General features: G+C 36.2%; 1 long non-coding RNA gene across 2 annotated transcripts in view; it reads right to left on the reverse strand.

Moving 5' to 3' along the window:
• Window positions 1-5,635, reverse strand: part of LOC131423876 (uncharacterized) — a 46,958-nt gene extending 41,323 nt beyond the window's left edge. For both annotated transcript variants that reach the window (XR_009225990.1, XR_009225989.1), the window contains exon 1: window positions 5,456-5,635. This is a non-coding gene — a long non-coding RNA (uncharacterized LOC131423876). The remainder of the gene's footprint in view (window positions 1-5,455) is intronic.
• Between the last annotated feature and the right edge of the window lie 12,128 nt (window positions 5,636-17,763).

Here is a 17,763-nt window from a genome sequence, read left to right on the forward strand (position 1 = left end):
CAAACATCATAGCTTAACTGAGCAACCTTAAATGTGTTTGGAACATTTCTATTAGCCTACCATTGGGCAAGATCATCTCATACAATGCCTGTTGTAAGTAGTGTGACTATTTCACAGGGTCACAGGGAGCTGTGTCTTCATGCTGATGCTAAGTATTTTGAGAGAGTATCCAACTGGATATCACTAACTAGAGGAAAGGTCAAAATTCAAAATTTGAAGTGGGGTTTCTATTGAATGCATCTTGCTTTCACACCATTGTAATATCAAACAATTGTCAGTAGAATTATCCTAATTATCTGTGTTATGATTTACATATGAGGTGTCCTTCAAAAGTTTCTGTCTGAGACAATGCAAGAAAGTTAAGTGGTGAAATGATTGGGTTATGAGGGCCTTAACCTAATCCGTGTGTTAATGTTAATGGCCTGGTAAGAATTAACTGAGTGGTAACTGTAGACATGTAAGGTGTGGCTGGAGGAGATAGGTCACTGGAAGTTGACTTTGGGGCATATATTTTGTACCTGGCAGGTAGAGTGTCCCGCTGTCTCTGTTTCCCGGTTCTATGTCCCCAGATGTTCTCCTCCAGCATACTCTAATGATGTTCTGCCTCACCTTGAGCCCCAAGGAATGGAGCTGGCCTTCTATGGACTGAGACCTCTGAAACCATGGGCCCCCAATAAACTTTTTCTCCTCTAAAATTGCTCTTGTCAGGTCTTTTGGTCAGTGAAAAAAATGAACTTAAGTAATCTATAAATTAAAATCAAGGTTTCTGTATATTTTTTACTTTAGGGTATTGTTCAGTGATATATATATATATATATACATTTGTCAATTTTATACATTATACATTTTATTCTATATAAATTATATCTCAACAAGAAGGCAAAATTGTTTAAAAATCAGCATTCCTGTTGGAAGGGGAAAATCACAGTAGTTATTATATGTATATGTTGGATAGATTAAATAAGATAATGCATATAAAATACCTCACAAATCATAGGCACTATTATCTGAACAAATGACCAAAACATTGCAAGGTAAATGTTATTATCTTTTTTTGTTTGTTTGTTTCAAAATAGGGATAAAGCAGAGTTTCAAAAATTTATACTACCTAGCTAAAGATCTGAAGCTGAGCTTTAAATACTGGTCTGTTGAATGATTTAAGTTTTTTGCACTCTAATAGAAAATTACAGTGTGGGCCCTTTAGGAAGTTGGAATGGAATGAGCAGTTTGGTACAGATCTTGTTCCTTTCTTGGAGTGTAACCATGGGAAAAAAGCTGAAATGATTTAAATATTTTTTAAAAAATCAAATTTGTGATTTTACCATTGAGAATTTCGTAATTTGATACAGCAAAGGAAGGATACATTGTGGAAGATGGGAAATTCATTCCTGCTGTCTTTAATTGCTAAGGGAATATTTTTTTTTGTTTTCAATCAGTTTAGAACTGGTACTTTTCACACTGACAGCCTAATGGATGATATTACAAAGCAGATAAAAACACTTTGTGTATATCTTCTTTGGGCATGTGGGAAATATACATAAACATGGAATTGACTGCAAACATATTGCTTATGTGATTTGAATAAGAACAAACTCACTCTGAACTATATGGCAAATCTATATGAACATATTTCCAGATGACATTTCGTACATTATGAATTATTCTCTAAAAACTATCATTCCCACATAGACTGTTTATATTAAAACATTGCCAAATTTCTGCTTCACCACAGTTGAATTTAGTTCTACTTTAGGCTCATTACCTTTTGCCATTAAAGAAAGTGATCCTGAGAAATAAAAATCATTCTAAGACATAAATCATCAGCTTGATTTTATATCAGTATTGTAAATTCATTTATATCCTAAGACTCATTCTCTCTGATTTTGGAAATTCTGACATTTTAAAGAAATTATGTAAAAGATTTTACCATCATTTTGTAAACTTTATTGAAAATAAATTAACAACATCTTCATATCTAAAAATACAACTTTTATTTACTCATTAAAATAGTATGGGTGATTGCACTCACGAAAAAAAAAACCTGCATTGCGTAAATTGTTATACATAGGCAACCTCAAAGAACTTTCAATTTCAAAGGGAATTTTCAAAGGGAAATGGAATTATACTGAAAGAACCACATACGAAATCTGTACTAAGGATGTCAATTAATCCAAGAGTAGAAGGAGAAAAGTAAAAAAGATATTTCAGAGAAGACATATTATTCTCATAATAGAAAGTTCAATTGAAAGGTTCTAATTGAAAATCTTATGTTTGATAGAGTAAGGACAGAGAAGATTTAACAGGGTATTTTAGTGAGAAGAACTAAAATGAGAAGAGACATAAAAACGCAAATCAAAAACCCAAGAGTAGGAAAATAAAAAGGAGCTCAGTAGCAAGTGGCATAACTACTACTATAATTTGGATCTTAAATGTCCCCCAAAGGCCTGTGTGTTAAAGACTTGGTCCCCAGCCTGGCACTATTGGAAGAGGGTGAGAACTTTAACAGGTGGAGTCTGGTGGCAGGTCTTAGGTGATTGGGGGCATCCTTTAAGGGGATTGTGGGACCTTGGTCTCTTCCTCTTCCTTGTCCTCTTTTATTTCACATCTGGATCATTTCCACTTTCATTCCCTCAACACAGGCCCCAAAAGCAATGGGGCCAAACTATCCCTGGATTGAAACTTCTAAAACTATGAGCCAAAATAAACCTTTCTTCTTTATAAGTGAATTACTTCAGTTGTGTGTTACAGCAACAGAAAGCCTACTAACACAACTGCATAATTCAGGTAGTAGAAAGATGTGAGATGAATGTCAGAGAGGATGCTTGGAAACAGATGACAGAGGTGTAAAGATGCCAGGGTAGTTTTGATTTTTATTCCTCAGACTCTGAAATCCTGGTTTTATCTTTATCCTAGTAGGTGGTCTAAGAAACACTGGGGTCCTCCCTGAGATTTTTTAAGGAGTCCATGAGGTCAACACCATTTTCATAATAACACCAAGACAATAATAGCCATTGTCACCTTCATTGTGACACAGGTTTGCAATGTAGTTTTCCATAATGTGTACCATTAAGGCACATAGAATGCAGAGCAGATGTAAGAATCCTGGTGTCCTCTCTTCTGCCAGACACTATGAAGATTTGTGAAATACACAAACACATGCCATTCTTCTCAGTAGCCATCCTTTTGTAATATACAGTAATTTTCATAAAAATAATGATGTATTATGGGTATTTAAAAATAAACCAATAAATATTTTTGAAGTTATTTTTCTTTTTTCTCTCTGTGTGCTGGGGATCAAACCTAGGTCCTTGTGTTTGTGAGGCAAATGTCTACCACTGAGCTACATTCCCAATCCCCTTAGTTTTTATTTCAAAAACACTACATATCAGTAGATAACCCCTCCCAAATTTAAAAAAAAAAAAAGAACTCTTCGAGATCTTCACAATTTTTTCCTTTTCTTCCCCCTATTCAACCCAAGGGGCCTCTACCGCTGAGCTACATCCTCTACCCTTATTATTTTTTTATTTTGAGACAGGGTCTCACTAAGTTGCTGAGGCTAGCCTTGAAACTTTGGATCCTCCTACCTCCGTCTACCTAGTCAGTGGGATTACAGGTGTGCACCACCATGCCCAGTGGTCTTCACAAATTTTTCGAAGTTTAAAGAGATCCTAAGACCGAAATGTTGGCCAGCCACTGCTTAAATAGCAATTTGGTCTTGATAGACACTCAAGCATGACCTCTAGTGGATGCATCCAGCCATTTTTGTATACTTCTAGAAATCAGTTATCCAAACTAAAAGACATCATTTGAAACTTCATTGTTATTTCTTCTTGAGACTTCATTCAAGCTCTTCTATTATAGGTGCCAAATCTAGTTTCTGCTACATGGGTTAGGACTAGGTTTTTCCCTGGTGTCCCTGGGCCACTTGCTTCAGAATCTCTTGTGAAGCAGGTTTCCAAGGAAGATGCCCCGGTCTTTCTTAGAGTTTCCAATCAGAACCTCTATGAAGGAGCTCATCTGCAGTTCATCAAGAGCCCCACGTTGTTCTTATGAATACTGAGATTCATTTTCTTGTTCTGGTATATTTGCGGTGTCCTTGGGACCTTACGAAGAGTCATCATAAAATGGTGGTCTGGACTCCTGTGGAGTCAGACATTTTTACTCAGCTTAACTTCAGTTCCCCTAGACTGCATGCCTTTCAACACTCATCAAGGCAGAAATTAAGAATCTTGAAGTTGATGGAGCTTGTTCAAGGAAAAAGAAATACTCATGAGTCAGTTACCAGTGAGACCTTAATTCATCAGAGATACCACTCTACCCTCATGATGGAGGTCAGCATGAGTGAAACCCATACTTCTGAGGTTTGTAAAGTGCAGAAGAGTCATGGGAGACTGCCGAGCCTAAAATATTTACTATCTGGCTATTTATAGAAAAATTCTCAGCCCCCTATTCTAGATGTATGATTTTTTGAATGTGACAAAGAAATCAGCCTTCCAGGGATCTTGCTAAGACATACATTCTGACCCTGTGGACCTGATGCTAAAATTCTTATTTCTAATTAGCAATTTAGATGGTACTGGCCCATCAGCAACCTGAGCATGGGTTTGAAATGCAGAATCTCAGGCCACAGGGCCATCTCATTGATTTTGAGGCTACATGGCACCAGAATCCACAAGTATTCTCATGCCCATTAATAATGAAACCAGAAACATTGGTGTAAACTACACAAAGAGCATGGCTTTTGACTTCAGGCAAAGTGGGATTGAAATCCCATTCTCATACATTAGGCAGGTATAAGAATGCAGTAGGTTCTCAAAAGTCTCCAGACCTCATGGTCTGCATCTCTAAAATGGGGACAAAAATTCTTAGTTCACTCACATAAGAACCCTGTTGTGAAAATTGAACTAGATGATGGAAACCTTTTTTGAGTAATAGGCAAAAAATTAACACAACACTGGAGCAAAACTGTAAGGATCAAGGGTTCGCTATATGTAAGACACAGTTGTGAATAATTTACAAAGGTCTTGAGGTTCAGAGTGGGAACACAGCTTGTTTGACTTCACAGAGTTAGCTGCAGAAATACAGATTTGGTCAGCTTCAGCCAGTGGCTGCCAGCTCTTGCACTCTGTGACCATATAAGCGTTCCCTTCAGTCCCTCCCAGCACTATTTGAATGTCTGTGCCAATGATTTGTTACTTTTTCATGAACATATTCCAAGACACATATTCATGCCTTGCAAAAGAAATCTGCAATCCGGGTCAGTAAGGAGAATGCTCCAAATCTTAACACATATATGTGACCTTGCCAGAAAGTCCAAAAGCAACACAGTAAATTCAAAATTTTCCTAATTCATATTCTATGTTAGAGCAACTTTGTGAAATGAACCTGGAGCTTACACAGTTGACCGTTATGAGGACTAAATCACATATCAGAGGAGATAGCAGTATACAAGTACCTCAATTATATGATTTTCTTGTCTTTAAAAATCACCTTCCTGTGTTGCTTGCAGGAGATAGCTTTGGCACCAAAGTCTCCATCTGCTTATAATCTCCCTTGCACATAAGGGGCTTTTTCAGAGTTTGTTGTTTTGCCCAGCAGGAAGTCCCTTTTCCTGCCACTCACTTTCATTTTCCTTTCTTGCCCTTAGTGAAGGTCACAGACCTTGAAAACTTTCTGGGGAAGAGTACTCTATAAAAGATGCAACAGCATCCTCTACTGACCATGACTTATAATGCCAAAGGGGCACCAACTCACCAGTATTTGAGCAGGTCTGGGTCACTGCTGCTATAGCGCACTTATCCATGATTTTATTTTCTTACTTTATTTTATGCTGATTTTGTTATTAATACAAAATATTGGTGTTTCATTTTGAATTAAATGGCCTTCAGCAGGAGAGTTGTTTTGATAAGCACATAATTCTTATCTGCATGTGGTGTGGCCTTGCTTCATTCAGAACTGTAGGGACTTTCATTGTGATTCTCCCATCCAGTCTTGTTACAAATTGTACACTGTGTCTTTCTGCCACTGCTACTCCCAACATCATAGGGTCTGCTCCCACAGCCACATAAGCTACTGTCATCCAAGTGGCAAAGCTCCTTGTGCTCCAGCCTCAATGAGCCCATAAGCACTTTCCTGCCTTGGATTCAATGCAGAGAACACTCAGACTGCCACATATCACCCTGTAAGGGCCAAAGTAATTTCCTTAGTTGTGGAATTTGCTGCCTCCAGAATCCCAAGAAGCCCAGAAGATATTTCACTTGCTTCTTTGTGGTAGGAGGTATAAGATGCAGTGCTTTGATTTTTATCAGGACAGTATGTCATAGTACACCTCTGATCATTGCACCTCTAAAAGCATATATTTGAGCCATTGTCCTGAAATTTTAGAGTTCATCTCCTTCCACTAGAACACGTGTGTTTTGTCAAGACTTCCATGTACCACCTGCTTCTTGTTCATCTACTCAACTCTACATAGGTCATCTATGTAATGGATAATGTGATGTGTGGGATGACCAGATTATCCATGGTTTTTTTGGATTATGCCAAAGAAGAAGGTGAAAAAATTAACACAACACTGGAGCAAAACTGTTAGTATATTTTTGTTATTCAATCCTTATGATTATGAATTATTTATAATCATCTTTTCTTATTAGGATAGAAACAAATTCATTTGGTAACTCAGAAACTATAGACCATGTATCTGAGGCCATTCTAATCTGCTCTAAGAAAGATACCAAATCTGACATGAAGACTCCACTGGCAACTATGATTTGGTTGAGCTTCTATTAGGCTATCATCATTTTCTAGGACCTATCCAGTTTCTTCAGGGGACAGACTAGTGAATTAAATGGCAATAAGGTGGGAACACTACTCCTGCATCCATTAGAGTCTTCATATGGCACTAATTGCTGCTCTCTTTCTATAAGAATATTACTACTTGAATGTGATGCTTCTAGGTTTCCATCTTGCCCACTGTGATGGATTTTACTCCGCAGTTCAAGGGTTTAATGTGGAAGTTATACTAACTGCCAGGTATTGCAATTTCAGTTATATATCCAGGGATGGGAAATGATCACCAGGTGGGCCTATGGACCTGTGAACTTAGTGGGTCCACTATAAGTCAGAACTTAGCCATGATTCCATTTATTTCTAGACCACACACAGTGGTGATGTCCCTGTGGGTCCTTAGATATTAGTATCAGCTCAATCCTGTATCCAATAGTCACTGAAATGTGTAGAGCATTCCCCTTTCCCTAGTGAACAACATATGAATGAATGTTCATAGGACTTTTGGGGGGAGGACAAGAGGATTCATTACTATAAGTGGAGTTGAGACCCAGTCACTCTTTCAGTCAATATGTGCTGGATCTGAACACTGGCTCAAGTCCCAGAACTTGACAAGGGCTGACAGTGCTTGGCTTCTTTTGATGTCTTGTGCTTGTGCAAGCTGAGTAGTGCCCTTTCTGATTCCTCTTGTATTTTGCCCCTGGGGGAAAAAAGTTCTATTAACCCTTTCCATGACTCTTGGCAGTTCAGGTCCCCTTGGACACCATTTCTCCAGCTTCTGCTAGTACATGTTGGCTAAGTCTGGCAGCGCATTTGGAATATAGTTCTTTTCCTTTGTTATTGGAATTAGTGAGTCCCCAGCTGCATTATACAGTGACTTAATCCTACCTATATTTCCAATGGCCTAGTGCCCAGTAGGAGAGTGAAGTCCAGACCCAGAGAGGGACATTAAAGTCTTGTGTAAGAGAGGTGTCTGCATCGTCTTCCAGGATGGGGGAAGTACTACATCTCACAAGAGAGAGGTCAGTCATTCTGCAGGCCCAGAAGATTTGGGAGGGTCTTTGGAGTCAAACTCTTCAGGGCCATAAGGTCCAGATGATTACATCTAGGGTTTCCCAAATAGGGTTCTACACTTTCTCTTCTTGTTGCTTCCTAATATTGCAAACATTGACCTGACAAGTTGTGATAAATGATGTTTTGTTTTTATTCAGTTCTAAGTATTTTGTAATTGTAAGTTTTCCAACCTAAAATTATTTGGAATGTTTTGGTTTTTTTTGTAAATATTTTCTTTAGTTGTAGATGAACACAATGACTTTATTTTATTTATTTATTTATTTTTATGTGGTGCTGAGGATCAAACCCAGTGCCTCACACATACTAGGCAAGCACTCTATCACTGAGGCACAACCCCAGCGCAAGGGGTTTTTTTTTTAATATTTTAATTTTTTGTAGTACTGGAGATCAAATCTAGGATCTTGTAGAAAGCACATGCCCAGCCTGATAAATATTCTATTGTTTATGTATGTTGCAAATGAATATTTATTCTATAAATATTTGGCACAGAATTTGTTAATTTACATTTTCTAACGCATTGTTTGAATTTACTAATGTAACTTTAGTTTCTGAAAAAAATATTCTAAAATTTCCTGCCATCATTGTATTTTTACATTTCTTTTTGTAGTTCTGTGAATTTTTGCTCTTCATACTTTGAAGCTATGAGGATGAATAATTTGGTTCAAGATTTCAGTGTTCTTCCTGATAAATACTTTTCCTGGTTATAATAATTATCATTACCTTTTCCAATGCTTTAGCTTAAAGAATATTTGACTAATTTTAATAACACTCTCCAACTTTGTTTTGGTTAACAGTTGCCTAAGGCATCTCTTCCCTAATCTTTCACTTTAAATCGTTTGTAGTTGATACATTTTTATATGCATATTTTATAGAGCAGGTAAACTGAACTCTTTTACAAATCCAAGTTATGGATGCATTTTGATTCTGTTTTACCATGTATTTTGTGTTTTTCTTCATCGTGCTTTTTCTTGGTTTGCTTTCCTTCTTCCTTCCTCTCTTGATGAAGTTTTGTTTACCTGACCTTTATCCTATCCTTATTCAGAAGTTAAAACTTTTAGAAGTTAACCTCATAATTTTAAATATGCTTATTTGACTAAAGTCAAAATTTTATCTCTCTGCCTTCCTCTCTAAAATGAGGTCTTTGGAGTTTTCATTGCAAATCACTTCCTCCACCATTTCAAACTCCTTTAGTCAGCATTTGAGTTTTAAAAACAAGACATTATCTTGATTGTTCATTTTTTTTCAGTCAGTGTTTATTCACATCAACACAGATGGTTAGTAAAGTTTTGCCTTCATGTTCTGGCATCAACATCCTCACTGTTGATATAACTTCTTTAATGGTCATTTAGCAAGGGTCCATGAATAGCAAATGTGGCCTTGGATAATAAATGTATTTCACTTTTATTATTAACTATCTGAGTATTTGATATTAGAATAATCTCTCTTTTTCCTCTGCATTTTGAGCTTGGCTATGCATTTTGTGGTTGCTGCTGCTCTACCTTATTCAGCATCTCTGCAATAAGGGGGAGGTCCATATGACCCCAGTCTATGGAATGACTATAATCACAGGCCTTTCTAATGATGCAGCCCTTAGAGTTGGGTTTTCTTTTCCTTCCAAACAAAAACATCCTAGCTTACCAAGTTGGCTTATAAACCCAAATCTTTGGTTGAGATTGCAGACAAGCTTTATGAAGTCTTTTCCTATGGTACAACCCAAGTTGAAGTGAAAGTGATTATTAGTTCCTTCTTCTTGTCCCTTGTACCATGAAGTGACCTGAATTATAGTACTGTCACACTAAAGGTCATCAACTCTGCATGTGGCAAGCTCCCACACTAGACTATAGTATCAGGAGTGCTGAGATAGTGCCTATTAGATGTATAATCCCAGCCCTTCCTCCTTACAGCATGGGAAATCTATAAATGATGTTTCTTGTATGAGAGAATGGGTGAACAAATAACTTTTTCAGGGCACAAGATCTTGGGCCTCTTTCTGAATTTGGGTGGCAGTTCAGATATTGCTCAGACTTCCTTACTAAGTTGAGTAGAATGGAATCTCAATAAAATGAGCTTTGTCCTTGACAAATATATCTAATTCAAATAAATACATATTACTTATAGGCTTCTTTATAACAATAATAGCAGTGGTAGCAATACTAACATGATGCCACTTTATAAAGAGCATGAACCTTGTGTTAGAATTTGGTATGCATCCTCCAATGTAGCTGTAGAATGTGTCCTTGGAACCTACAAGGCTGTGGCTGTTGGCAGGTATGCTGTTACCAGGAACATATAATCAGATATTTGTATTTTCAAAAAATACTCCATATGTTTTTGACTTTGCTAAGCTATTAGTCTTCAGAGTCTCAAGTTTTTTTTATTTTACATGGTTGTGAAATTTAAGTTTTTATCCCCAGTAATATTTACAAAACTATTTTAAAAGATTCCAGGAAGCCATGCTGGACCAGAATGACATTTAGCAGTTTTATATGGCTTATAACTTGGCATATGATTAGAATGAGAAATTGACCCACCCGTTTCTGTTACCAAGAGCATTGCCTCTAGCAGCACTGATCACAGACTGATATTAAATATTTTTTCCCTCTTCTTTGTTTCAGAAACTGATTGGTTCACTCTAGACAATATAAATTATTAAAACATATCCAGTTGGAGACAGGGGAAAAACCCAAATCATCCCCGTAGTTGATGCCATCAATATTTGCTGACACAGCAGCTATGCTTTGGGAGCTTCAACTTGCTCTGCTGATGCATGATGCTGCCACAGAGCTCCCACTGCTGCCTCTGGGCCCTGGGTGTAGCCATCTCCAAGGCACCATCTGTCACTAGTGCGGACTTCACTGCCTCTGTTTAGAGTCACCACCTTCTGAAGAAAGTGGAGAAGGTGATTCCAATTGAAGGAGCAGAGGTCATATGCCTGTGTCCTAGCTGCAAGGATGTCAGGAAAGCAAGTACTGTGTTTGATCCTTGCAGCAACTGCACTGGGAAACATGGTCCACCAAATAAAATAGGGGATTCACAAAGAAGGGTAGTTCCGATGAATCTCTGGCTAGATTCTGTTCAACTGTCCTTTTCAGTTATTTTCTCATACTCCTCCTCAAACCCCAAATCTGAGATTTTCCCTGCCTATGCCACATGTATTTTTTTCCCCCAGGCAAGGCCTAACTAAAAACAAAAGCAAAAACAAGCAAACAAACCACAACTTTGCCACTTGGTGCTTCAGAGGGTTCTGAAATATTGTATACCAAACTGCATACCCTGTGACAGAAGAAAGCTGTTTACTTTGTTTCTTAGTCTGTTGGTGACCAGAGTTGTTTTCAATAAATATATGCTGCATCACTTTGGGGAATTTATCTCTTCCTGTCTAATTAGGGCATAAGACTAGGCTCTGGAAACTTGATCCTTCCTATCTAGCTAGACGTGGTTCAGAGAAAACAGAGAGATAGCCTATGAGGTGCCAAATTTGATATACTGGAAATGGTTACCAGGGAAACTATACTAAGAGTTTTGAAGAGGTATCCAGACTGAATAGTAGGAAATGTCTGGAATGATTAATGCCCACCCTGGGTGCCATATGCAAGAGCATTGGCACATTTCCTGGCATGTACCATATCTAACACAGATACAGAGAAAATATTATATATTTTTAATTTGATCACAGCCAAATAAGATTTCTCCAAAAGTCTCCTTTTATAAAATGATGGAAGGACAAAAAGACCAAGAGTAAGAACCAATACTAAACTGTGGAATAGAAAATAGTCTCCCTCTAAGCAGAGTCTGTGCTAATGTAACTGAAGTTAGCTATGCTCTGGCTTGGCTGGCACCTTGACAGACACGTCACACTGAGAGCATCTTTTTCAACCATCTGGGTTATACATTTGATGGAGCTGCCTAGAAAGCACTCACCATTACCTCCCAAGATGGTTTTATGACAATTCATCCTATGGCATTCAATTTTGGGTATGTTGAAACAAGAAAAATCAAGCAAGAAAAAAGAGCAGAGAATTAAATGGAAGTCCAGAGTGAGAAGGGGTGAGAAGAGGAGAAACAACAAACACAAAATGCCAATCTTGAGATCTAATTCACAAATTGGGTTGTGATTAATTCCTCCCAAGGTGATTTCTAACTTGGAGCTGATCAGGAGCACAGCAGGGATGCTGAGCAGAGACCATACAGCATCAGATGGCTCAAGGTAACCTGTGCCATAAGAAAAGGCAAAGAGTTTCTCCACCGTCCCTGGGGCTCGGGGCCTGGGTTTCCCTCCACCCTCTCCACACATGCATGGATGTTTGTATGCCTTCGGATGAGCTCACAAAAGCATTATCCATGACCTGGAGGTCCTGATGGTAACAGAAATGAAAGCAAACATTCATGAAAACTGGATGTGCCTAGCCTAGTGCCAACATTTTACATATTAATATTTGAAGTAACAAAGTAAAATAGGTTCTACCTATATCTCAAATTTATAATAGAAACCATGAAGTTCAAAAAAGGGGAGTAATATCTCCAAGATGACAGATGCTGCTGGACTCTGGACCCCTCTGCTCACTGGTAATGCTTTCAAAGATGTTTACATTAAAATGAGGAATGTAATTTGGCACTTTCAATTAAAAGTGTATAATAACTCATTCAATTCAACTTTTTTTTTCTTTTTGGTAGTTGTAGCCAGACAGAATCCTTTATTTTATTTGTTAATTTTTATGTGGTCCTGAGGATCAAACCCAGTGCCTCACGTGTGCTAGGCAAGTGCTCTGTCACTGAGCTACAGCCCCAACCCTCATTCAATTCAATTTTTAATGTTAGGAAGGTAGAAGGGCAATTTTATTTCTATCAATTTTACAATTGACAATGTTGAGGTTCAAACGAAGTGTTTTGCTATGAGACTGTGTGGCTAGAAAACAATCAAGCACATCAAGAACTTTTTTCACTCACATTAAGTACTAACTTTATGAATTTAACAAATAATAACTGTCAATTAATATATCAGACATGAATTATACTTTTACATCTGAAAAATACCTTAGGAGGCAGTTCTTTCAAATCTCTTATTTTATGGCTATGGGACAATAATAAGTTGCTGACTTGTTTGATAATATCTTATTCCTTACTTCAGCCTGTTCCAGAATACTCCTGGGCTCCTTCCAAGTATCCTCTATTTACCAAATGAAGATTCTTAAAAAAAAAATTTATTCCATGAAAAACCATCTCTTGGTCTGCTTCTGAAGGTCAAGGAAGATTTTATGTTGGTAATAATGTTCTCAGATTGAAGTTGTAGAAAGCAACATGTATGAATGCATGATATAGACATGGATATTATATAGACATAAGGATCAGTGTTAAGTTGGCTTAAGGAAGCCTCAGAGAATTTGCCCAATGCATTGCAAGTGATCATGTCACAAGCTCTCCAGCAAAGTGAAGAAGAAAATTGGTTTGGCCTCTTTTCTTTGTCCTGCTGAAGAATAGTTATAAGTGGCCAGCAGATGCCACTGTTGTCAGTTGTATTTTTCAAGTTTCAGATATGAAAGGGCGAAGTCATTACAGAAAATAATGGGATGAGTAAAATGTAGCAAAAAAAAAATCAAATTATCTTTAAGAAATTATGTGGCAAAAGTACTGCAATAATTGGATTTATTATATACACTTTAACAAATATTCAATTAAACTCTTGGCAACTAAAAACTAGGCACTAAATTATTACAAAAAAAATAACAGGAGAAACAGTGAGACTCTTAGGTTTGAAATTTTCAAGAATTACAAGTTCACGCAATAGCCAGTGTTAATAGGTATATTTAATAGCCAATATGTAATCTATCCTGATGAGTGACATCAAAGAAGAATAAAACAAAAATAATTCTACTCCTTTTCATTATTATTATGGTATCATAAAACAATTTTATCAAACTTGTGCTTATTTGTAAATTATTTATTACAAAACTTATTGTTAATTATACTACTATCTTTTATTTCTATTCATGTTTCTAGGTATTCATAAATCTTTTAAAGTAATTTAAGACATATTAAAGAAGACCCAAGTAACTGATTCCTCAAACAAAACATGCATGGTGACTGTTGTCTTCTTTAAGCTAGGCTCATAAATTGTACAGTGGGGAAAATAAGCTCCAATGAGCTCTTCAGGGACACCTGTATCTTCTGACAATATTCCTGGATTGTTTCTACATCTTAAAAATAAAATAAGTTCTACTGAGTATCTATAAAATACAGTTCATATAGATTTTTTTTCATAAATTTTCATATGGAATCAAACTCCTAAATATTTTATCTTAATCACATGAAATATTAAATACATACTGGGTGGTAGATATTCTTAGAGTTGTCATGAGGAATACAAAATGAATAGTTTCTGCCATTAAGTGAACTTGTATAGGGTGGAGTAGAAGAAAAGCTTTTTGTCTAGACAGTTTACACTAAGCTAAATTGTTTCTACCATTACTTACAAATGATCCATAAAATGGTGATGCTTCATAAGGTTGTTGCAAGGATTAAAGAAGGATGTAAAGTGTATCTCAGTACCTGGCACAAAACAGTAACTGAATAAGTGCTGATTTTTACCCAAATAACATAATCTTAGCAGGTAAGAAGAGTAGTCAAACTCCTGTTCACATAGAAAGTAGAAAACAGTAAGAGATATAGAAAGAAATAAAATACATATGGAATTAAAAATAATGCATTTCAAACAAAATTGTCTGGGAAGGATTTATGGCAAAGGTCTCATTTAGAGAATGCTTGATGGAACAGGCAGAATTGTGGGACACAGTTATCTAAGATGGAGAAAAGAGAACAAATAAAGCATGGCACCCATCCTAGCCATCACTCCTACACTAGCATACCCTTTTCAAACACTGTTAGGAAATTAAGTGGTGACATTTCTGAATTTGCTAATTGTATCTGACAATATTCCTAGATTGTTTCTACATATTAAAAATAAAATAAAATAAGTTCTATTGAGTATCTATAAAATACAGTTTTTGTAAGTTTATATAAGAGAATGTTTTCTTAAGAAATATATACTAAATATATACTAAAGTATTAAGGGCCAGAAAGTCCTGAGATAACCAACCTATACTCAAATTATTAAGAATAAATAAATATGTGACAATAAATATGTATGTATGCATATCTGTATGTACATCTAAAGAGAAAGAAAAGGACAATGATAAAGTAAGTGTGGCAAAATGTTATAAGTTAATAAATATGAGCAAAGGACAGATGGCAACTATTAGTGCTTGCAATTATTTGTAAGTTTCAAATTATGTCAACATTTATAGACGAAGATGAAAAATATGAAGGTGAATTAAGGCCATCCAGTTAAACAAATGAAAGCTGAATTAGTACCACCTCACTCACAAAATAAATAAATAAATAAATAAATAAATAAATAAAATAATTTTGGAGAAAGTTCTTTAAGTTGAAGGGGAATGATAACAAGAGAAACTCAGATCTATAGGAAAAAATGATGGGAGTAGAAAATAACAAATACATGGATACATATAATGTAAAATTTTATATTACCATATTTATTTAGAAAGATACTTTAAAATGTATATAAAATGTTTTGGAAGTTTATAGATTTCAAGGTACATTATGATAGATTAAGCATATATACTAGAATTCCTATTTGAGCACTAAAAAACTTAAACAAAGAGGCAACTATAAAAGAAAACATAAAATTGAATCCAGAAGAATCAAATAACTCAAAAAACAAAACAAAACCAGAAAAGGAGTGTTTTAGTCAGCTATTTTCCTGCTATGACTAAAAGACCCAACCAGAACAATTGTAGAGGAGGAAAAGTTTATTTGGGGACTCACGGTTTCAGAGGTCTCAACCCATAGACAGCAGGCTCCATTCCTCTGGGCTCAAGGTGAGGCAAAACATCATGGTGGAAGAGTGTGGCAGAAAGAAGCAGCTCACATGATGATCAGGAAGCGAAGCAGAGAGAGAGAGAGACTCCACTTTCCAGATACAAATATATACCACATAGCCCCACCCACAGTGAATCACTTCCTCCAGCCATATCCCACCTGCCTCCAGTTACCACTAAGGGATTAATTAATCCCACCAACAGGGATTAATTCACTAAGTAGGTTAAGACTATGGCCCAATCATTTCTCCTCCAAACCTTCTTGTATTGTCTCACACATGAGCTTTTGGGGGACACCCCACATCCAAACCATAACAAGGAGAAATAAGGGAAGGAAGAACACATGAGACAAATAGAAAACAAACAGCAAGAAGGTAAACTTAAATCCAACTACTGCAACAATTGCATTAACTATAAATAGCTTTAAATTCTTTTTTTTTTCTTATTGGTACCAGGGACTAAACCCAGGAGTGCTTTACTCATTTTTAAAAAATAGATTTTTTTTTTATTTAGAGACAGGATCTCACTGAGTTGCTGAGGCAGGCTTTGAATTCACGTTGCTCCTGCCTCAGCTTCCTGAGGCACTGGGATTACAGGCATGTGCCACAGAGCCTAGCCCAAGGCCTTAAATTTTTCAGGAAAAACAAACAAACACAGAGATTGTTGAACTGGATTTGAAAATGAAAGGAAAAAAAACTGAACACTCATATATTATTTACAATAGCAATTTTTAAATATAAAAACATATTTTGGTTAAAGATAAAAGAATGAAAAAGAACATATTGTATAAATACTAATTAAAAGAAATTTGGTAAGGTTACATTAATACCAGGAGATGTAAACTTTAAGACAAGAAATATTACCAGAGGTAATGATAAGAGGATCAATTCCTCTCAAAGATATGACATTCACAAACAGGTATGTAAATAATAATAGAGCTTCAAACCCATGGGGAAAAAAAATGGCACACAAAGGAGAGAAATTTACAAAGCCACATATATAGTTGAAGAATTTAATATTAACCAATAGCCAATAAGTTTATACTAAAATTAAAATAATATTACAGCAGAACAAAACTCAATGATTAAGACTACTTGTAAGAAAAATTGCATCTTTGAGTAATCAATACTGAAAATAGAAAAAAGAAATAGTAAGACACAGGAAAGATTTTAATATGATAAACTGACTTGATGAAACTTTACTTTTATAGAAAACTACATAGAATTGCTGAACAAATATTCATTCTTTTTAAGTGGATGTGGATATGTACCAAGATAAATCATATACTGGATCCTTAAAGAAGCCATTGCATTTTATGGAATTCTCCCTTTCTCTTGATAGACATTATTAGAAAATCAAAAGGAAAAGGTCTCAAAATATGTCACTGTTTGACAGTTAGGAATATATTTGTGATTTTAAAGAAAGCAGAATTGGTGGCACTGTGAAAGTCGGAAGCCATGTTATCATGCACCAAAGCATGAAAGAAAGGTGAAGGTGAGGGGAACACCCAGAAGGTGGATTCTCCCAGGGGGTTTGACAGAGGGAGGGACATCATATGTGCAGTAAAGTAAGAGAGAAAATGAGGTATTTTTGTTTTAAAATATGAGAGAGGAGCAAATACGGTTTTTTTTTTAATTTTTTATTGTGGGTTGTTCAAAACATTACAAATTTCTTGACATATCATATTCCACACTTTGATTCAAGTGGGTTATGAACTCCCACCTTCACCCCATACACAGATTGCAGAATCACATCAGTTACACATCCATACACAGATTGCAGAATCACATCAGTTACACATCCATTGATTTACATATTGCCATACTAGCAAATACGGTTTTTAAAGGAAGAGGAGGAAAGAGAAAAAAATGAAAAAAAGAATAGTCTATGGAGAAAAGTCCTGGAGAATTCAGAGTGGTAGGAAATCAAGAGCAGTTTTGGTGATCACCCTTTTCATTTTGAGACATGGTCTGTCTAATTTGCTTAGGGCCTCAATAAATTGCTGAGGCTG

The sequence above is a fragment of the Marmota monax genome, unplaced genomic scaffold (genome assembly GCF_021218885.2).
Source record: "Marmota monax isolate L192 unplaced genomic scaffold, Marmota_monax_Labrador192_F-V1.1 WCK01_AAM20220418_F8-fsc00012, whole genome shotgun sequence".
Taxonomy (NCBI): Eukaryota; Metazoa; Chordata; class Mammalia; order Rodentia; family Sciuridae; genus Marmota; species Marmota monax.